The 23,307-nt window shown below is 31.3% G+C and overlaps 2 pseudogenes; both read left to right on the top strand.

Moving 5' to 3' along the window:
* Positions 1-2,919: 2,919 nt before the first annotated feature.
* Positions 2,920-19,504, top strand: LOC142644178 (cellulose synthase-like protein G3; annotated as a pseudogene).
* On the top strand, positions 8,076-12,010 carry LOC142644187 (cellulose synthase-like protein G3; annotated as a pseudogene).
* Positions 19,505-23,307: the final 3,803 nt, after the last annotated feature.

The raw sequence follows: 23,307 nt of genomic DNA, 5'->3' as shown, positions 1-23,307 counted from the left end.
AAGGTTTTGTCTTCAAATCTATGAACTTATCAATGGCCATGGACGGAGCTATCATTGGACTAGGGGGCAAGCCCCCTAATTTTTTTTAAAAAAAAATTATTATATATACATGTACTAATTTTAGCTATTTTGTTTTATAAAATTACATATTATTTCCCTTAAACAATATCATTGATTCTTCTTAAGCGTAATGCTATGCTCACAAACTTTTTTAAAACATTTTTACAAATTGTTTTGGTTGTAAATTCTTATTGGTTTGCATAATAGATCCACCACTCACATCATTTTTTTTACTTACTAGTAACCACTTATTATATGAATAATTTATAATAATAATAATAATAAAAGCTTGTAGGCTTGTAGCTCTAGCATTTTTCTCATTTTAGTGACGATAAAAAAAAATCTAAATCTAAAATTTAAAACAAGATATACAAGCTCAAAAAATATAGCTCAATAACAAAAATTACTAATAGTAAAACTTAAAAAATTAAGTTCAAGTAACCAATTTTATCCAAAATAAAGAACCCTGCCCTTTAAAAAATTTTAAACAAAAATAATTTTGTTCTTACCCACAAAAAAAAAATCTTAGCAACTAAGTAGTAGCAAAAGTGAGAGATTGAAATTGCAGCAAAACCACCCCTAACTCAAAGTTCTGACTCAATTCCTGTCAATGGCTACATAGAATGGATAAATTTTATATACCCACTAAAAAGATAATTTCTTATATAAACAAAATTATAATAAATGTTTATTAATGAATACTATAATTATCAAATTTTATAATTAGAAAAATAAATTAAAATAAAAGAAAGAAGATAAAATCTTGTTGAACTTTTTTTTTTTTACGAGATCTTATTGAACTTTTTTTTTATAAACTTATTGAACTATTTGAATTAAGGGTCTTGTTAACGGGTGCTACATGTCACCCGTTAATGTGGTATAAAATGACAATAAAATACTCATGTTTGATGGAGAGCAGAAAAAGTTGAATATGTGTCAGGTGTGTCAACTTTTATTGAAAACTTAAATTATTTTAGCATTAGACTAAAATGCCTTTTAACTTTTTCCAATACTTTGATCTAACCAATTGGCTTTATGCCTTTATCCTAGGAGTCACTAACTTTTATTTTATTTTTTGTCTTTCCAGAGGAGTAGAGATTCCCATTTTTTTTTTTTTTAAGGGCAATGCTAGGCTCCCATTATTTTTAAAACAAAAATATAATGAAAACAATTTTTTCATAACAAATTTTATAATAATTTTTAAGTGGTCAATTAGATGTGACAAAAAAAAAAGGAATATATACATGAATAATGTGAAATTGAATTTGTCACATCTAATTGACCACTAAAAATTATTATAAAATTTGTTATGAAAAAACTGTTTTCATTATATTTTTGTTTTAAAAATAATGGGAAATTGAATTTGTCACATCTAATTGACCACTTAAAAATTATTATAAAATTTGTTATGAAAAAATTGTTTTCATTATAGTTTTGTTTTAAAAATAATGGGAGCCTAGCATTGCCCTTAAAAAAAAAATAAATAAATGGGAATCTCCACTCCTCTGGAAAGAAAAAAAAAAGTTAGTGACTCCTGAGATAAAGGCATAAAGCCAATCGGTTAGATCAAAGTATTGGAAAAAGTCAAAAGTTTAGTTTAGTGCAAAATAACTTAAGTTTTCAATAAAAGCTAGCACACACCTAACACATTCAACTTTTGGCTGCTCTCCATCAAACACGAGTATTTTATTGTCATTTTATACCACATTAACGGGTGCTGCACAGCACCCGTTAACAAGACCCTTTGATTAATGAGTAGTAGATCACTCATGAACCTGTATACATGTCATCATCCTTGATAGAAGTAACAGTCATTAATTGCTCCACGTTTCTTCTGAAGCTGTTTAAATGTACCCATCTTAGAGCAATTGCATCAGTTGGTGTATAATAAAAGAAATGCTCAAATTTACACATTTTTTATAAAAAAACAGCCCACATCAGCTCGCGCATAACCGTCTATATTTTACATGCTCCTTCAAATTGCTACAGTACCATGTAAATTTACACGGGTACTGTAGCTCGTTTATCCAATTTTTTAATAATTTCCAGTTCGCTCGTTTTTTTCTCTCTCTTCTCCCAGTTAACTGCTCATCCCCACGCACAAACACATCCACACAGATACACTTGCTAAAAAAAAAGAAAAAAAGACAGAGATACACAAACACGGAGCTCGTGGATGGTGGATCGGAGTGTGGATCGTGGGTCGGAACTTGGATCGGAGCTGTGGATGGTGGATCGGAGCTCGGATCGGAGTGTGGATGGTGGATCGGAGTGTGGATCGTGAGTCGGAGCTCGGATCGGAGCTGTGGATGGTGGATCGGAGCTCAGATCGGAGCTCGTGGCTCGGATCTGTAGTGGATCCTCGGATTGGAGCTCGTGGCTCGGAGCTGTGGTGGATCGTCGGATCAGAGCTCGTGGCTTGGAGTTGTGGTGGATCGTCGGATCGAAGCTCGTCGGAGCTGTGGTGGATCATCGGATCAGTGCTCGTGGCTCGAAGCTGTGGTGGATCGTCGGATCGGAGCTCGTCGGAGCTATGGTGGATTGTTGGTCGGAGCTCGAATCGGAGAGGTGATCTGGAAAATGGGTACAGAGAGAGAGAGAGAGAGACAGAGAGAGAGAGAGCAATTTCAGAATGGGTAGAGAGAGAATGAGGTGCGTATGTATAGTGGTAGTTAAAAGAGAAATAATAAAAAATTTGATAAAGTTGATTATTTAATTAAAAGATGGGTTAGAATAGATGAACTGATGTAGGTATTTTGTAAAAGTGATAGTGTAAAATAGAAAAGGTAGATTTTTTGTGTAAAATAGAGGAAATTTTTAAAAGAGCTGATGTGGTTGCTCTTAGATATTTATTATTATCCCTGCACACAATACTTCACCACCACAAAAATGGAGGATCTGAGACTGAGAGGGCTCAACACAAGTTCCACAACCTCCACCCCTCCCCTTCACACACTTAGACACGCACGTCGCACAACCTTTAACCATGTGTTTATGGTAGTTTACACTTGTGCTATCTTAGCCCATCTTTATCACCATGCACAGAAACTCATCCACTCCACTACCTTAGCCTCCTTCTTTATCACCCTCTCCTTGTTCATCTCTAATATTATCCTTGCCATCATTTGGGTCATGCAGCAATGTTTCCGAGTGGCCGTTGTTTATGGCAGTGAATTCCCTGAAAACCTTGAAAAGGTCGTGAAGAAATCGGATTTTCCAGCATTAGACGTGTTCATTTGCACAGCAGATCCGTACAAGGAACCACCAATAAGGTTGGTGAGCACAGCCTTATCAGTCATGGCTTATGACTATCCAACAGAGAAGATTTCGGTCTATGTATCAGATGATGGTGGTTCACAGCTCACTCTCTTTGCTTGTATGGAAGCTGCAAAGTTTGCAAGTCATTGGTTACCATTTTGTAGGAAGACGAACATAATAGATAGAAGCCCAGAAGCCTATTTTGCATCAAAGCACTCATGGTCATCCGATGCTGAAAAGATTAAGGTAATAGTATTGAGAAAAACATTTGGGCCAAAAGGCCCAAAACTTTGTTATAATTTCTCAAGTTTATTTACTGTTTTTTAAAAAGTTTCTTAAGTTTCATGCTTTCAAATTTTTATCAACTGATTTTAAAAATTAAGTCATAATCTTTATTTAACTTTTAAACATTATTTCACTATATATATATATATAAAGTCTCACGTGCAAATGGCATGTGATGAGGTGGGTATGATATATTATTTTCTAATTAAATGTTTAAATTCAACTATGTGATGAAACTCTCTCAAAAAAAAACTTTGTGATGACTCTATTGTCAGTATTATCTTACCCAAAGATAATTAAATTAATCATATAATTGTATTGATCAAATGTTTAAAACTAACTATGGAATCTAAAAAAGTCAAGGAAGTGTATATAAGTTTAGCCTAAATCTTTTTGCTACACTCATATTGAGCTAAATTTTACTAATGCCTCACGTTTTCTTTTTTCTCTAGCCAAATTTTCCTTTTCTTAATGAGTTAGATTCATGTTACTTATGTTTCTCGGAAAGGAATAGATTCATGTAACTAAATTTTTTTATTATTATATAGAAATGTTACACTGCTTAACATGACATGAATTATATCTGTACATAATTCCTGTTGCAAGTTTTGAGCAAATTTCCAGGTGGATTATTTGTGCTTCCCAAAGAAATTTCTCTTTTTGTTAGCAATTATATGTAAAACTCAATCCTTTATAAATTGTTTATAATTAACATATAATTTCTAAAGTTTCATATTAAATCCTAAAAAATTAAATTTTTTTTCAAATATTTAAAATTTAGTCATATTGTTTCCTTAATTTCAGATTGAATCTTGGACATTTAAAATGGTATGAATATAAAGTTCACAATCAAACAATAATTTAAATGGATATAATTTTTAAAAGTTTAAGTATTGATTTCAAAGTAGAAAAAGTATAAGGTTAAATTTCCAATAGTCTTAAACTTAATGAAATTGAGGTTGGTGAGAGAATGTAATTAAGTGTGTGTTAAACAATTAGCTTGTTTCTCAAAAAAAGAAATTTGATACAAACTTAATTTTCTATACCTTAAATTTTTCAGCTTTCAATTAAATATAAATACATGATATTAAAATCTCTTTTATCTCCTCACTTTTTCATTCTAATCAAATAACCCCATTTTCTATATAAAAAGCCAGGTGCAAACAACATTTGTCTTCCCTTTTAAGGAGAGACATATAGTGCATATTCTAGAGAAACCTGATAGTTTTTCAAAAAAAAAAAAAAATGAATCTCAAATGTTAAAAAGAACTCCCAAGTACTAATTGCATCATGAACTTAAAAATAAAAAAATAAAAAACCAAATTTGCACCATGTACTAAAACCAATAAGAAGAAATTAAAAAAAAAAGTACATGACAGGCTTGCCGCTATTTCTTGGTCCCTGACTACACGTCATTTTGCCGACAGAAAAAAGGACCGACAAGACAAAAAAAAAAAACAAAAAACAAAAAACAAAAAAAAGTCATTCACCTTGTAATTAATGGTTAAGTTTGCAAGTTGAAAAAACAATTTTCATTCTTAACTATTAAGTGAAATATATTAAAGAAATTTAAAAAGTTAATGTAAAAAAAAGTTTATAAGAGAAATTGGGTGGATTGCATAGGTATAATAGATATTACACCTGATCTCAATCCTTCACCTATTTCTTCTCTTCGTTAATACTTCATCTATCCATTCTTTCAAACTTCCGTTCCTCCTTTCAAACTTGTCCCATCCGAAAACTAAAGTCATTATCCTCTTTTATTTAACTTTGAAGTCTCTTACATTACAATCTCATTCTCACACTCTCAATCTCAAAGTATATTTGCTGCAAAATAAAAAATTCCATAAAGTTGATGCTGTCAAGGTAATTCATATTTACCTAAAAAAAAAAAAAAAAGAGAATCACATTTTAATCTTTAGTTCTTTACCTATCTCTCTGTTCATTGAGTTTTTCTTCCTTCTCACAGTTTGGATCATCATTCTTATGAGTTTTATGCTGGAGGATTTGAAGGGAAAAAAAATGTATAGTTTTAGTTTCCAACACAACCGGTCAATAACTGATTCAACCATACTAGTTTTCGGTTCTTATGGTTGAACCAGCCAGTTCCAAATTATTCTTAATTTTTAAATGTTTTATGGTTTTTAGTCATAATCGGACTGGATTAGTGGCCGGTTCCCAATTGAACTGGTCAAACTAGTCGATTCGGTCCGGTTTTTAAAACCATGGTTAACATGATTTTATTGGACCTATTTTAGTAAAAGAGTTTAAATCACAATTTTCCTCTTTCAATATATATATATATATATATATATATATATATGGTAAAATACTATTTTGGTCCATATATTTTATCAAAAGTTTGTTTTTCATCCCTAAACTTTAAGAATTTCTTTTTTTGTTCCTAAACTATTGAAAAGTTCAGCTTTCATCCTTAAACTATTGAAATTTTTTTATACATGTCTTTAAACTTTACCAAATGTTTGTTTTTCATCCTTAAACTGTTAAAAAAGTTTTTTTTTTTTCATCCCTATTTTTGCCTCTAAACTATTGAAAAAACTCTTTACAAAGTTTAGGGATGAAAAAAGAATTTTTTTAAAGTTTAAGGACCAAAAACAAACTTTTTGTAAAGTTCAAGGACCAAAATATTATTTTATTAAAAAAAAAACATGTTTGATAATAGTGTTTAGTAAAGAGTATTTGAGTCATATAAGTTTTTTAACACGGTATTTTAATTACACATCATAGTTGTTTTTCAATTTTTAGCAATAGTTTTGAGGAGCAAAATAGAATTATTGTAATTTATTTGAAAATTGTAGGACCTACATGATTTTGACAATATATAAAACACTTTTTTTAAGAAACAAACCAACGGTTGAGCACACACACATGCACTTAATTATGTGTGTTTACATTTTAAAAAAAAATGTTATAAATATATTATACTAAATACATTTTTTTTTTTGTATTATGAATACTCAAAATACATTTTTTTTTTTCACTACAGTTTTTAGATCATAATTTTCACATAATTTTGAAAACTAATACATAAACACTGTTACCAAAAGGACCATTAATTTGTTGAATAATCCTTTGGTAACAATTTTTTCACAATCACGAGTTTTAAGAAAGAGATAATAAAGCAATATTAGTAATGAATTCAAAAGAGAATCAATAACAACTTTGACAACTCATTTATTCTGAAATTTGTTACGAATAATATTGTGTGTGGAGTACTCTCTCTCTCTCTCTCAAAATGATGCACTTTTTGCTATGAGTGAGAGAGGGATGGAACCCCTTAACCTATATATGAATATTTCAACTCTTTTTTTTTTTAATTTTTTAATTTTTTTTATAGATAATTTGATTGTTACACTATGAGGGAAAATTTTAACCTTTTACGTATATGTTAGAAATACTGTAAAGTGCTGGTTGACACATATTTCTCTCTTTCTAATCATTGCATAAAGATATACTAAGTAATTAAACACCAAAGATAAGTGAAAATCAAATAAAACTTACAATATTATCGAGCCCTTTTTTTTTTTGGGTAATATTAGTGGCAGACTGGCAGGATACATCACAACTAGGATATGTACATGACATTTGTTCATTCGATTAAATGATTGCATAAATAGCACTAAGAATTAAGTATTATTTATACCTAGTGCACAAAACTTGCACTTTTGAAAAGGTTGGAGAGATTATGGTAGGCAACCTTATCCCCAAATTTTTGCAAAACCTAATTCTTGAACTTGAACTCGCGACCTATCATTTTTGGAGGAAGGAACTTGTCATTGCACAAATGCTCGACCTCTAGTAAATCAATCTTTCTAACTATGATTATTCTTATTTCACTTTTTCAATTCTAATCTTTCCACTATTAATTGGGAGATTCTTAAACATAACCTCTACCTTACTCATATAAAGAGAGAATATTTCATTTGAACTAAAGCTTATTGATTCCCTTTTAAAATTATTTTCGTAGGGAAGATTTATTCATAGATCTTTAATTTTTTAAATTAATGGGATTACCTCATTGAAAAAGTTCTATAACACAATGACAAGCATTGGCATCAAGTGTGCCAAATGTTAAATTTTTAGAATTTAGCACACCAAAACAACAAACCATACCTCATGAGATGTGTCAAATTTCAAATTTGTTACAATACAATTCTAATAATAGAATTGTACGGCATATGTTGTATTCATTTTTAGTGTATTTTTTAATAAATTTTCTCTCTCCTCTATTAAAAATATTATTTAAAAAAGAATAAAGAAAAATATTTAAATAACGCAGTAAAAGAATAAAATATGTGATGTTTTATAAAGTGGCATGTTAAAATAAAAAATGTAACTTTTTGATGTGCCAAAATATCTTTTTTTTTACATTACCTAATACTATTGCTCCTATCAGCTTAATTACATTCTTGTTCTTAACAATGTTACAGATAATGTATGAAAGCATGAAAGTCAGGTTAGAGAATGTTCTTAAGCGTGGGAAAGTTAGCGAAGAGTTATTCACCATAAAGCTTTTCACAAATGGACAGATGGATTTACACGCCAAGATCATTCCACTGTCATTCAGGTTTATTTTATGAGTAATGCTATGGACACATAAAAATGTATAATTTTGTACCATAACTCGCCACGTGGCGAGTTGTAATAGGTAGATGTGTGATACTAGGCCATGAAGGGATACACTTCCACCACTCACAACTCATCACGTAATGAGTTATGGTACAAAATTATGTATTTTTATGTGTCCATAGCATTACTCTTATTTTATCAAGGGATTATTGTGTTGAAAAAAAGTACTCATTCTTAACAATGTTTTTTTTTTTTTTCAACTCTGTGACAATATTGGGGTGCTAAAAAGTAGTAAAACAATTTAGTTTTGGGAATCTAATCCTATGATAAAATAGTTATTCCTTTTATCATTAGGTACTTAAAACTTTAATGGCCATCTAATCTATTGGCTTGTACCATGATCAGGTCTTATTAGAGAGTAGCAAAAACAAACATATCACGGATCATTTGATGCCAAATCTCGTCTATCTCTCTATAGAAAAGAGCAAAACTTCATTCCACCATTTCAAGGCTGGTGCCCTTAATGTCCTCGTAGGCCTTCTTATATTTGAGCCAAAATGCACTATGTTACACATGCTACTACTTCTTTTAAAGTTTTTTTTTTTTTTTTCCACGCTGTTTTAAAGCTTCGAGTCTCGGCTGCCATGACCAATGCACCTATAATCCTAACCTTGGATTGTGATATGTACTCCAATGATCCAAAAACACCTCTTCGTGCATTGTGTTATTTATTAGATCCTAAACTTCAATCCAAAGTAGGATATGTTCAATTTCCTCAAATGTTTTATGGGATCAACAAGAATGATACTTATGGTAGTGAATGTAAACGAATTTTTCAAATTAATCCAATGGGTATGGATGGACTATTGGGCCCAAGTCATGTTGGAACCGGATGCTATTTCAATAGGCGGATTTTCTTTGGAGGTCCATCAACTTTTATTTCACCAGAAATCACAGAAATTGGCCCATACCATGTAGTGGACAAGCCCATCCAATCCCAACAAATTATGGATTTGGCACACAAGATTGCAGAATGCAATTATGAGAACAATACCAAATGGGGGTTCAAGGTAAGCCTATTAGTTTGTTTCTATACCCCTAGCACATCAAAGTTAGTATTGATTCTAAAAATAAAAAAAAGGTAGTAATGAATCTGTTATGCAATTTAGTATGCATTTCAATTAGTTTTTCCTTATTTTTTTGTTAGCTTATTCATTTGCTTATGTTCAATTTATAAAATCATCACTTTTCCTAAGTATAACTATATTTTTGTATCCTATGGAAGTATTTAGGTGGTGGGCTCATTGGTCTGGGATTTGACATACACGCAGAAGTTCCAAGTTCAATCCACCACATTAAATAGTCTACTAGGTTCCTAAAGTATCTCATGGGTTGTGAATGGAATAGAGTGGCTAAAGGCTAAGATACTACTTTCTTATATCAAAAAAATATATAAATGTATACTTTTTGCCACTTTCAACAAATAAACAAATAAATTTTTCAACAAAAAGCTAATCCTACTAAAGTATCATGTAATAAAATAAAATAAATAAATAAAAACCTTAGGATCGGATTCTTATTTTCATCTAGAAAAAGCTGAATATCTTACATGGATTAAATTCTTAATTAAGCAAGCCTAAAAAGCCACATTCTAGCAATGTAATTAACTTCTTCTTTTTTTGAGTAGATGTAATTAACTAATTATAACTTTCCTCAACAACAAAAAAAAAAAACTAATTATAACTTATAGAAGATCTATAATTTTAATGTGTATTGCGTAGATGGGCTTCAAATATGGATCGCTTATCGAGGACCACTACACGGGTTAGCGGCAACACTGTGAGGGATGGAGGTCTATATTTTGTAAACCTAAGAGGCCAGCCTTTTTGGGTGATGCACCAATCAGCCTCATTGATGGGTTGAACCAAGGCCGGAGATGGGTCATTGGCATGATGCAAGTTGGGTTCTCAAAATATAGTCCCATAAGCTTCGGCACTAGGTCCATGGGACTTATCATGGGCCTTACTTATGCATATTATTGTGCGGTTCTCGGTTGGCTTATCCCATTCACCATATATGCCTTCCTCCCCGAATTAGCTCTTCTCAATGGAGTTAGTGCATTCCCAAAGGTATGTATCTAAACATTTTACAGATTTCTTGTCATTATTTTGGGTTAAAAAAAAAAAAAAAAGAAGATTTAGTCATGTGACTCATGTCATTACATAAATGTTAGTCTTTGAAATTATTCACTATGCGCCTCTCTTCTTTTCTTTTTTTTTTCTTTTTTTTCACCTTTATTCGTTAAAATTTTGATGTGTTAGTGCATGTTATTTATTAATATTATTGGATTTATTGTTTTTATATCAATAAGTCAAAGGACACAAAATTATTCACTATTATTACTCAGTACATGTTAAAAACTTCATAGTTTAATTAGTTGGCACTTCTTGATAGTTGATATCTTCAAAATATCCATGAATCAAATCTCCCTCCTTATTATAACTATTGAAACTTTGTACACAAGACATACCTACGTTGGGACGAGAGGCCCGGGCCATGGCTCCTACCCAACGCAAGCCCTTTTAATTTCATAAAATTAAATTATTTTATTGTAGTGGACCCAAGTCCCCCCCAGTGGCCCAGTCCAACGCCTCACCCCATCTTCTTAAAATCTTTTTTTATATAATAAATATTTAAAATTTATCTTCTTGAAATTTCATTAGTTCAAAAAGGCTTAAAAATTTGGTAAGTTAGTCTGTTACTTGTGACTCTACCTTAAATGAAAACTTTTTAACCTGAAACATTTTTTAAAATTGTTTTCTACGTTTTTTGGTAGCGCTGAAGAACTTTAGGAAAAAAAAATCTTTTCTTAATTCATCAAAAAATTTAAGAGAGAGAGAGAGAGACTATTCTTTAAGAATTATTTCTATTTAAATTAGTTTCTTGCCTTAGCGCACTCACATCATTGAGAGTATAATAGAAAAATGTGTAAACTTTATACATTTTTGCCTAAAAATGACCCATATTAGTGGTTGTATAATGTGTAAATTTAGAAGTTTGCTATGGTAACTGTGGGAGGTAAAAATTTCCAAATAAACATTTGGGTTTTGGGCTTTATTGACAAGTATCAGTTTGTTTTTGATTAAGGCCTCCAGGCCCACAAGTCAGTATGCATTATAAAGATTCGAGGAGTTGTTCGAGGAGGAATGTCTCCTCGGACTGGCTCGGCAATGACCCTGAGACTCGTCAAGAAGATTAAAGGCAGAATTCTGGAAAAACCGATGGGTAAGAGGGTGATCCAAGCACCCTCTAGACGCAAGTATGTGATAGAAATATCTAGGGAAAAGGCTGTTACCTCCACATTAAAGACCCTGCATCTATCTCCCTGACCGCATTAATGGGGAAGTGACCTCTGAACAATAGAATTGGACCTTCCTGTTATTATAAAAAGACTTCAGGAAGGTGGTGAATGGGAGTGTATCTAAGGGGAAGATTTATATGACACGTAGATGAACAGTGAAGAGGAAGAAGTATATAAGGAGACGAGTGAAGAAAGAGAAAGAGGGGGGGCTTTGACAAACAAAAAAGAGAACTAAGAATTGTAAGCTTTGGCCTAGAAAGAGAATATTTATACAAATCGTCATTGGCTTACGTTCGAGGAGATCTATTTGTCATATTCGTTTATCACTTGCACAGATTGTAACATTCTAGCTTGCTAATCAAACCTCCAACATCCCAAACCTAGATTTCAACCTAAACTCTACAAATTACATTGTATAAGGCTCATTGGACCTGAGCCCAACATTCGCTTTTAGATCCGGATACAATTGTGCACTTATAGTAACTGTCTAAATTTACAATGACGTTATTTATTTTGCATTTAGTTTTTTATTCTTTCTTTACATATTCGGAGAATGAAAGAAGAAAATGGATTGTAATTGTTGTGTGTGAAAAAAATATAAACAATTAAAAAAATCAAGAAAAATAGATATTTTAATAAAATTTAGTGTAAAATAGACAATTTTAATATGAAGTGTTTTGAAAAGTGAGTATGTAAAAAAAAAAAAAAAATCTTATGCTAAAATAGATATTAAAAAAAAATTGTATGAGTTGATACGAATGCTATATGTGTGTATATGTGTGTGCATTCATGTTTTCAAAGCACACAAAAGTTCTTTTTTTATTCATCTTTTCTTTCCAAATTGTGTCAAATTATTGACAAGAATTAAAATATCAATAACCTACATAAATTGGTCATAACTTGTATTTACTCTTCTCGTTTCTATGTATCTATTATAACTATGCATTTTCAATAATAAATTCTTACAAATTAAGACTACGAAATAAAAATGAATATGGTTTTTTTCTTCAAAAAACTACTTGATTTTATAAATTGCAAGGAGAATTACTGAGAACATAGTTAGAATCAATTATAAATTATTCTAAGAATTTAAAATAACATTAAATTCAATTTTGATAAATTGATAGATTTAAAATGTATGAAGAAACAAATATTTTGTGTATTTTCTTTATTAACATATTGTTAATATTGAATAAATACTAGTTTTATTTTTCACTGTATATTTTGTTTTCGATTTTAGCATAATTTTCATTCTTGAATTCTAAATTTCTTTGGTTCATATGTTGGCCCCTAAACTAAATTTCTGGTTCCGCTCTTGGGACCATGTAAAAGTAATATTGCTACAACCACAACTTGCCACCTTAGCAAGTTGTAATGAATAAAAAAAGTGTCCCCTCCATGTTGGTATTTTTCAATTAAGGAATTGACTCAATTAATATGGGTTGTAGTTATCGGAGCCATGGTTCGTCTTGTACATGTTTCTCTTCCTTGGAGCCTATGGACATGATCTCCTTGAATTTATTGTAGAGGGTGCTACAGTTCAAAGGTGGTGGAATGATCAAAGAATGTGGATGATAAGAGTACTCTCATGCAACCTGTTTGCATCCCTGGAGTACTTTCTCAAGTGATACTAATTTTTTAACGAAATTGGACAGAAGACCTAAATTGAATAAATTTAAAATTAAAAAGACTTAATTGAATTAAAGCAAAATAAAGAACTAAAATGAATATTATACAAATTGAGAGGATGTAATTTTCATTTTAGCCTTAATTTTTTGAATAAGCATAACAAAATTTTTTACAAACTTTTTCACAATTACAAGCCTTAAATAAGAGATAATAAAAGCAATGATAGTTAAGAATTTTTTTTTGTTAGAATACTAAGTATTTTTAACACACATATAGAGAGAGGGAAGAAGGTTTTAAAGAAACTTACAGTGATATATATTCTAAAGTTACGGCCTAATTTTTGGATACACAACATAGACTTTAAACATTTTTAACTCACCTATTGAGAATTAATAACAATTTATTTATTTTAAAATTGAAATTTGTTTTGGAAAATATTATATACAAAGTATTGCTCTAATTTATTGGACATATCTCATATTTGATCTCTCTCATATATATATATAACTCCCTTCCTCTTAAAACAATGCACTTTTGGGTATGAGTGAGAAACGGATTGAACCCCTTACTTTAACCTATGTGCATATTTCTTTTCCATTTTATAGATAACTTGATGGTTACATTGGAGAAAGAAAATTATAACCCTTCACATATCTATTGGATATATCATAAAGGCATGAAGTGAAAATAAAATAAAACATACAATATTATCGAACCCTTTTTTTTTTTTTTTGTAATATTGATGGTAGGATATGTGCATATCATTTATTCATTCGATTAAATGATTGTACAAAATTGCACTAGGAATTAAGCATTATTCATACCTAATGCACAAAACTCATACTTTTGAGGGATTTGAGAGAAGTAGTAGACAGTCTTACTCCTATATTTTTGAAAAGGTTAATTCTCGAATTTGAACTCACGACCTATCGTTTTTGAAAGAAGACACTTATTATTGCACAAATGGCCAATTTAGATGGGAGGGAAATAGAATCTCCTCTAAAACTTATTGATTTCCCTTTAAAATTAGAATTTGTAGGGAAGATTTATTCATGGATCTTTTGTAAAATTAATACGATTTCCTCATTGAAGAGTTCTATCAAACAATAACCCTAACCATCAGCTTAATCACATTCTTGTTCTTAACAATCCTACAGGTAATGTATGAAAGGATGAAAGTTAGGATAGAGAATGTTCTTGTGCTTGGGAAAGTTAGCGAAGAATATGTCACTGATGTGTCAGAGCGCAGGGCTTTGAGCAAATGGACAGATGAATTTACACAACAAGATCATTCCACTATCATTGAGGTTTGTTTTATATCAAGGGGTTTACTATTTGTGTTAAAGAAGATCAGTGTATTCATTGTTAAGCATTTTTTTTCTTTTTTGTCTTAGACAATGTTAGTGATACAAATTACTTTAATAATTTTTTTTATAACTTATGAAGGTAACAAATTATAATCAGAGTTATCATTTTCACATTAACTAATCACTAACACTACTTTTATTATACATCAATTATAAGAGGTTACATCAATTGTTGTGAAAAAAAAAATTGTATCCATAGACCCTTTTATTCATTCCAAAGAAATTAATCCAGGGGTCATCACGTATTATAGAACAGCATTGGGATAGGAATTGGTAATAGAAACAATTGCTCAGCCAAAAAAGTAGCAAAAAAATTTGTTTTGGGCATCTAATTCCCATTTTGAAATAGTAACTCCTTTTTATTTTTAGGTAATTAAAACTTTAGTGGGCATCTAATATATTGGTTTGTACCATGATCAGGTCTTATTAGAGAGTAGCAAAAACAAAGATATCACAGATCATTTGATGCCAAATCTCATCTATCTCTCTAGAGAAAAGAGCAAAACTTCATCCCACCATTTCAAGGCTGGTGCCCTTAATGTCCTGGTAAGCCTTCTTATATTTGAGCCAAAATGTCCTATGTTACACATGCTACTACTTCTTTTATAGTTCTTTTTGTGTTTCTGTTCATCAGTTGCTACTTGTTTTCGCTTTTTGTTTTAAAGCTTCGAGTCTCTGCTGCCATGACCAATGCACCTATAATCCTAACTTTGGATTGTGATACATACTCCAATGATCCACAAACACCTCTTCGTACATTGTGTTATCTATCAGATCCTAAACATCAGTCCAAATTAGGATATGTTCAATTCCCTCAAATGTTTCATGGGATCAACAAGAATGACACTTATGGTAGTGAATATAAACAAGTTTTTCAGACTAATGCAATGGGTATGGACGGACTATTGGGCCCAAATTATGTTGGAACCGGATGCTATTTCAATCGGCGGGTTTTCTTTGGAGGCCCATCAACTTTTATTTCACCAGAAATCACAGAAATTAGCCCATACAATTTAGTGAACAATCCCATCCAATCCCAACAAATTCTGGATTTGGCACACAAGGTTGCAGGATGCAATTATGAGAACAATACCAAATGGGGGTTCGAGGTAAGCCTATGAGTTTGTTTATATTTACCTAGCTTATAACTTATAACTGATTAGTGTGATTTTTGATTAGTTTTTCCTTTAAAATAAAATTAATCATTTGCTTATGTATGATTGATTAAATCGCCACTTTTCTTAAGTATAACTATACTTTTGTATTTCCATAGGGAACTCAGGTAGTGAGTTTATTGGTTTGGGATATGGCGTAAACTCACTAGTCTTAAATTCAATCCATCATTCTATTGGTCGATTTTTGAGGTTTTCGAGGTGTCTCATGAATAGCAAGAGGTATAATCTAGTTTAAAATTGGGATATCACTTCCTTGCACGCATACTCTTTTTTCAACTTTTAATAAATAAACAAATAAATTTTTCGGCAAAAAACTAATCCAACTGCAAACTAAGTATTATATAATAATTAAAATTTAGGGTCGAAATCTTATTTTCATCTAGAAAATGCTGAACATCTTACATGGATTCAATTCTTAATTAAAGGAGTGAAAGTCACATTTCATTGTAATCTATATATCTATATGCATATACATACATACATATATATATAAATAGAGAAACTCAAATTAGAATTCTAAATTAAAGTTCCAATTTTGTGGCATGTGTCCTAAATTTTTTATTCTTAAAGAGTTTTATTTCTTAATTTTAGAATCAACTGTAGGATCATATCATAAATATTCATCCAAGTAAATTATTAAGTACAAAAATCAAAGAGTAGAATAAATGAATCATAAAAAAAAAAATATGCTTCACAATAATTTTTAAAAAAAATATAGACAATTTATATTTTATACCTAATAATATCCTTACAAAAAATTTTAAAGGGTTAATAAAATATAAAAATGACTATCAATAGTATTCAAATTATATATCTAGGAATTATATAATGCATTTTATTGTATATTTTTAAATGTATTCACTATACATGCATATGCATGAGGTTACAAGCTAGTTATAACTAATAGATGATCAATAAATTCATTGTGCAATACGTAGATGGGCTTCAAATATGGATCATTGGTTGAGGACTTCTACACGGGTTATTGGCAAAAATGTGATGGATGGAGGTCCATATTTTGCAATCCTAAAAGGCCAGCCTTTTTGGGTGACGCACCAATCAGCCTTATTGATGGATTGATCCAATGCCAAAGATGGGCCATTGGTGGTATACAAGTTGGGTTCTCAAAATATAGCCCCATAACCTTTGGCACTAGGTCCATGGGCCTAATTATGGGCCTTACTTATGCATATTATGTTCTGTTACCCAATTGGCTTATTCCATACATCATATATGCTTTCCTCCCCCAACTAGCTCTTCTCAATGAAGTTAGTATATTCCCAAAGGTATGTATCTAAACACTTCACAAATTTCATGTCATTACTTTGGTTTTTCTTTTTTGGATAGAATAATTTAGCCATATAATTACTTAAATGTTAGAGTCTTTGAAATAAAGTCCTTGAAATATAGTCCATATGCTAAACTTTTGAAGTGTTGGTGCCAAGATTATGTCATTCATTAATGTTAATGGATTTATTATTTTTATATCAATATGTCTATGGAGGCCAATTTTTTACAATTACTAGTGTGTCCTGTTATGATTGGTATATAATAAAAATAGTGTAAGAGATTGGGCCATGTGTAGAGCAATTTAACCCTTAAGCCACTTTTAGACAATAAATGGCCCTAGCTCCCCCAGTAAAAGAAGACCCCTATTCACCAACAAGATATATTTAATTAGCCGTGCAATATAGAAAGAAAAAAAAAAAAAAAATTAAGGCACCTCACCTAGGGGAAAAAAGTTAAGGCTCGCTCTATTGGCCAATATAATGCATTGTTTATCAACAAAAGTTATTTTTGAAAAATTATCATCTCTTTGAATGCTATGCTACATATAAAAATTTTAATTAATAAAAATTATTTTTGAAAATCTATCATCTCATGGTTGAGAGAGAGGGAGAGAGAGCTTGTTTGTCAAAAGCCAATGGGTTCACTTACAAAATCAATTATAACCACAAAAACCATAACAATGATTCTTGTATACCTGCTCATGGAAAATGAATCAAGAAAGAGATGGACATATTGGAAGGTGAAATCCTATGAAGATCTGACTATATGAGAAATAAAGACGAGAAAGGTAAAGAAGGTAGGGTAAGTAGAAATTACATTGTGATAAGTGTGCCGCTTGGCACATATGGTGCAAATAAGAACACAAGAAACTCCACAATTTTTTTACATCAATTAGCTTAGAGTTACAACAATTTTTACCACACATTTTACAACTGCCAAGTTGACAAGTTTTGAATGGTAAATGAGAAATAGAAAGTTAGTGATGAGTCTAAATGTGAACTAATAAAACCCTGCGAAGTGTCAACTCAATTGTTGTAAAAATTATTATGATGAATAGGTAATTAAAGTTTCTCGGCTGTCTACCAGTAGTGTTGCTATACATAATTACTGTATATATTTTTTGATACTTGTTTGAGCTTATCGATCTCTAATGATATTTAATATCATTTTCATTTTCTCCTCCAAAGGAACAAAACACTACTTCTTCAACAGTACATGAAATTAAAATTAGATTTGTTACCAATGTTTATACTCATGTGATGAATCTATAAAAATATTTTTCATATTGAGAAATATATAAATTTCTTTAGTTAGTAGGGAAAGGATGTGAAAGTTATACTATTATTTTAAATTTATCCTTTTTCCTTTGATTAGTTCAATGATTATTTAAAATAAATCATTATTACCAGTATTTTTCACTTTATTTTTGCCATAAATTAGAATCTTACAATTCTTAATTTGATTCTACAATTTGATCTACAAGGACCCTTATTGATCTTGCTTAGGATCCCAATTCTAATAATTTAGGTTTTAATCGTAAACTATACTTTCCTATTATAGATCATGCTTCATATCACCTATGTATGATTTTTTTTTTTTTAAATCTTAAAAATTATTTTTGGATAAATTTGTTACTAGTGATAAACTAAACATAGCTTACAATTTGGATGAAAAGTATTTCAAAAAATAAATAAATATTAAAATAATAATTATTTATATAAGAAAGTATTACATTTGAAGTTTTTGTCTAAGGCCCAAAATGTGTTAAGCCAAAAATGTGTTGAGCCAGTCCTAGCCATATTAAAGTAAAATTACTCCAATCACAACCTGTCACATTAACAACTTGTGAAAAAAGTCGTGTTCCCATCATTACTTGATTGTTATTTTTCAATTGATGAATTGACTTAATTGAGAAATGAGTTGTAGTTATCGGAGCCATGGTTCTTCTTGTACGTGTTTCTTTTCCTTGGAGCCTATGGAAGTGATCTCCTTGAATTTATAGTAGAGGGTGGAACAGTTCAAAGGTGGTGGAATGATCAAAGAATGTGGATGATAAGAGTACTCTCATGCAACCTGTTTGCATCCCTGGAGTACTTTCTCAAGTGTCTAGGCATTTCCACATACGGTTTTAGTTTGACCAACAAATTTGTTGATGATGAACAAAGCAAAAGATATGACCAAGGTGTTTTTGACTTTGGAGTCCCATCGCCCATGTTTGTGCCAATAACAATGGCAGCAATAATCAACTTAGTCTCATTCTTTATGGGGCTCATGCAAGTTTTAAAAGGAAGCAATTCGGAGGGATAATTTGTGCAGATATTTATCGCAGGTTTTGTAGTGGTGAATTCCATGCCAATCTATGAAGCCATGGTCTTAAGGAGAGATAAAGGAAGAATGCCACTCAAGATTACTACAATTTCTACATGTCTGGCATTGGCTCTCTACGTTCTAGCTTCACAGCTTCTCTTCCTTTAAGGAATAGAAATTAGGAATTGGGTTTGTATTCTTGCTGCTAAATTAGTGGAAAACTTCATTACTTGTATGCAATTTCAAGTATGGAGCTTTTTTTTTTTTTTGAGAAACCAGTCAAGAATTTTATTCAATCAACAGAAAAATTATTGTCAAACAATACAAGAGGGGCAACATCACTATGGATGTCTTCCAACCAAATCTGGGGTTCAACATAATGCTTTGCTAATTTGGCTAGTTTATCAGCCACAGCATTACCCTTTCAACGTACATGGGAAAAAGAACAAGAACTGATCTGCAAAGCCAAAACGTGGGAATCCTCAATAACATGACCAAAGATGCCAGACAAGAAGAACCTGCCTTGACTCTTAAGATAGCTGATGACTGTATGAGAGTCCCCTTCAAACACCACATGCTACAGCCCGATCTCTAATGCAAAAGAAATCGCTTTCCAACATGCCAAAGCTTCGACATCATCAACTGTTGGAGGCAGCGTAATCTTTTCCAAGAGAGCAGCAAAAACCTTTCCTGTAGAATCTCTTATAACTACTCCAATACCAGCAGAAGAGGTGTCCTGGAAAAGTTGGTGGCCTTTGTTTGGGCTACCATAGAGAAATAAACAAAAATAATTTATATATATATATACACACTATTAATAGGAATCCTGTTTGGGTTTAATCATTTTATGTACTAATATATTCTCACACAAATTCTTAAACCCATATATTTTAGTTATGGCCTTTCGAAGTTTCCCACTTTCTAAGTGCATTTTATGCAAATCTAAACGACTTAGATGCTTGCTATATATATGAGGATTCCCCTCTTTTAATTACAATTTTTTTTTATTTAAAAATATTTTCATTAATAAAGGGTAACTTCGTTTAGAAATAGAATTATAAATGTCAAATAATAAATTTTATTTTGAATTAAAAAGAGAACTTCTAAAATTTAGGATTTTTTCCTTCAAGTTCAAAAAAAAAAATTATAGTTACTGTTTATTTTTAAAATTTATCATTTTTATTTGTTTGAAAAATAAAAAAATTATATTTCTAAATTATAATAGATGCAAATTATTAACTTTTACTCAAAAAAATAGAAAAACTTCTGAACATGCATGTGAGCGAGTGCTCAGAGGCTAATATATGTGTATGTGTGGGGAGGGGGGGGGGGAACAAATGATCCGAGGACACTCTAAGGCCCATAAGCCTTGACCGAGGATAATCAAAGGCCCACACATGTGTTAACCCAAATTTGACATGTGAGCTAGGATCGAGGAGAGAAGGGTGTCAAGACCACGCGGAACCAGGCTAAAACTTTGGGTAAGAGGTCCTAGGAAAAAAGACTGAATGACATGTCGTCTGAGGAGCAAGTGCACCTCGGGAGAACCTTATTTGGTTCCCTGCAGCAGAAAGTGAAGCACTACGGAAGACACCAAAGTCATGCAAGCAATGGAAAAAGTAAATATTTGGGAAGGTGGTCATCACCTCCATATTCAATACTCTACACCAACGGAGCTGACCACATTAATGAGGGAAATACATCTGAATAGTGACTCAACAGCTCACAAATCTCTCTACCATCTCCAGAAGGGTCCTGATGGGATAAGCATCCAAACAATCCCCTTGAAATATACAAATGGAGGGCTGAAATGCAATGGGAGGGGCTATATAAGGCAATGAACTCCTCTAAAAAAGGGGATGCACACTTAACACAAGAAAAGGAGAGTGAGAGAAAATTGAAACTCATTGTAAAAAGATTAGCATTGACTTTTAATGAACAACCAATCCTTGGACTTGCCCGAGGAAGACTTTATGCTAAATTTGTGTCTCTTGTGTTCATATTAATTGTGTTAGCCCAATTATTTTCAAGTTTGAAATTACTTTGCATTGTAGTTGGCTCATAGAACCCATTCTTTTACAAATCTATTGTATTGGGCTTATTGTATTGGGTTACACTGTTTTATACATTCTAGTATTGGGCCATAATTCTAGTCCTTACAATATATATATACATTCTTTTTTTCTTTTCTGTTTTTGAGAAAGAAATAATTTAGATAAATAGTATCACTGAAAATGCCTTTTTCTTTTCTCTTTTTTTCTTTTTTTTTCTTAAACATTAAAACAGGACTACGCAGGGTTTACAATTAGAGTTACAAAATATTCAAATATCACTTGGAAGCTATATCAGTTTGCTTTGACATCTCTAATAAAGAAATAAAAGAAGGCCCTCTATTCACACTTTCACAGCATGTGTGATAAACTGCACACCAGCTTTTTTTAATTGATCATATGGTCAATCCTAGCTATCTATCAATGAGGGTTTTTTTTTTTTTTAATGACAAGAAATTTTACTAGTTGTGCATATTAGAACCCGCAACTATCAATGAAATTATTGAGCCTCTTTTTTCATGAGTTATTAAGCCATATTAGGCCTCTCTTTTTCCCACCTCTTCAATTGGAATTATTAACTTTCAAATATTGACATATCAGTAACAGCATCAAATTTAAGAAGGCTTGTGTGAACTGATAGATGTGTTGCATGTCAGGGATCTCTTGTGTGATTCTCATGCTTGGGGCTTGCCGACAAAAGATTTCTTTGACTTTTTCCTACAAATGATCCAAACTGATGGTGCAATGATCACAAAATGTGAATAATAAGGGGACTCGTACGCCACTTGTTTGGATTCATCGATTACTTTATAAAGTTCTTGAAGAATTCATCACCCATGTTGTGCCATTATTGGCAACAAAGGAATTATCATCTGGTCACATTTTGTGTAGGGGCTCGTAAAGTCTCCAAGTTCTAAATATGTGACAAATTGAATAGAATGTTCAAAATTGAGAGCATATTATTGAATGACAACTAAAATGTACTAAGGAAACCCACACACATAACCCGTCTTAAATAACCTAGTCCGATAAAGTAATTCTATGACTATACCTTTTATCATATCATTCTCTATATATCATGTGATAGACTATGATTTGTCTATCACTTTCACATAAACCTGTAACTTTTTTTCTACAAGCACATTTTTCAAGGTAGATATAGAGTTAGCACAAGCCAATATAGAAGTCTTTCTAGTTATTCCTTCAAAAAATAAAATAAGCATGTGATCTATTCACTCTTTTGCCTAAATTGTTACTCTTGAAACCACAGAATTAGTTTTTCAATAGGGGTTGTTGTTATTGTCCAAATTAGTTCTGGTGTTGCAGACGAGGGTTGTTAGTGAGGAAAGTTCATGTAGAAGAATTTTACAGTTCTGAGGCCATTACAGTGGAAAAGCAGATGCATGGTTAGTTTTTTGACAATGGATTGTTGTTTTTTTTTAAATTAATTTCTATGTAGTGGATAAAGTTTGTTCGTGGAGAGAGTATGTGTAGAAGAATTTTGAAAGTTTTGAGGCCACTGCAGTAAGAAAGCAAGTAGGGAGTTTGTTGAGGTTGTATTACTAGAAATTTCTAGGTCGCAAAAGTTTTGTATATTATGATTGGTCGTAAATTTGTAACTATTTCTTCTATAGTGAATTTTCTACAAGTTGGATCCCCTTGGATAAGGTTTTTGTTTTTTTTAATTAAAAAAAAATCCAAAGAGGTTGTTAATTGCTTTTCCACGTGATTATCATTTTTTTTTGTCTTTTACTCTTTCGATGATCATTAATTTTAGATCTTGTAATTATATTTGTGATTAAATTGCTAAGTAAAATATTTTTTTTGGAATACACGCTATTTGTTCAATTAATCCAATTATTCCGTTGCATAAGTTGTTGGGGGCGTAAAATTGTATTTATATTTTTTTCAGTATTTATGTTACTTTGTTGTAT

This window comes from Castanea sativa, chromosome 1 (genome assembly GCF_040712315.1).
Source record: "Castanea sativa cultivar Marrone di Chiusa Pesio chromosome 1, ASM4071231v1".
NCBI lineage: Eukaryota > Viridiplantae > Streptophyta > Magnoliopsida > Fagales > Fagaceae > Castanea > Castanea sativa.
The sequence above is the reverse complement of the archived record's forward strand: the minus strand, read 5'-3'. Positions and strand labels throughout refer to the sequence as shown.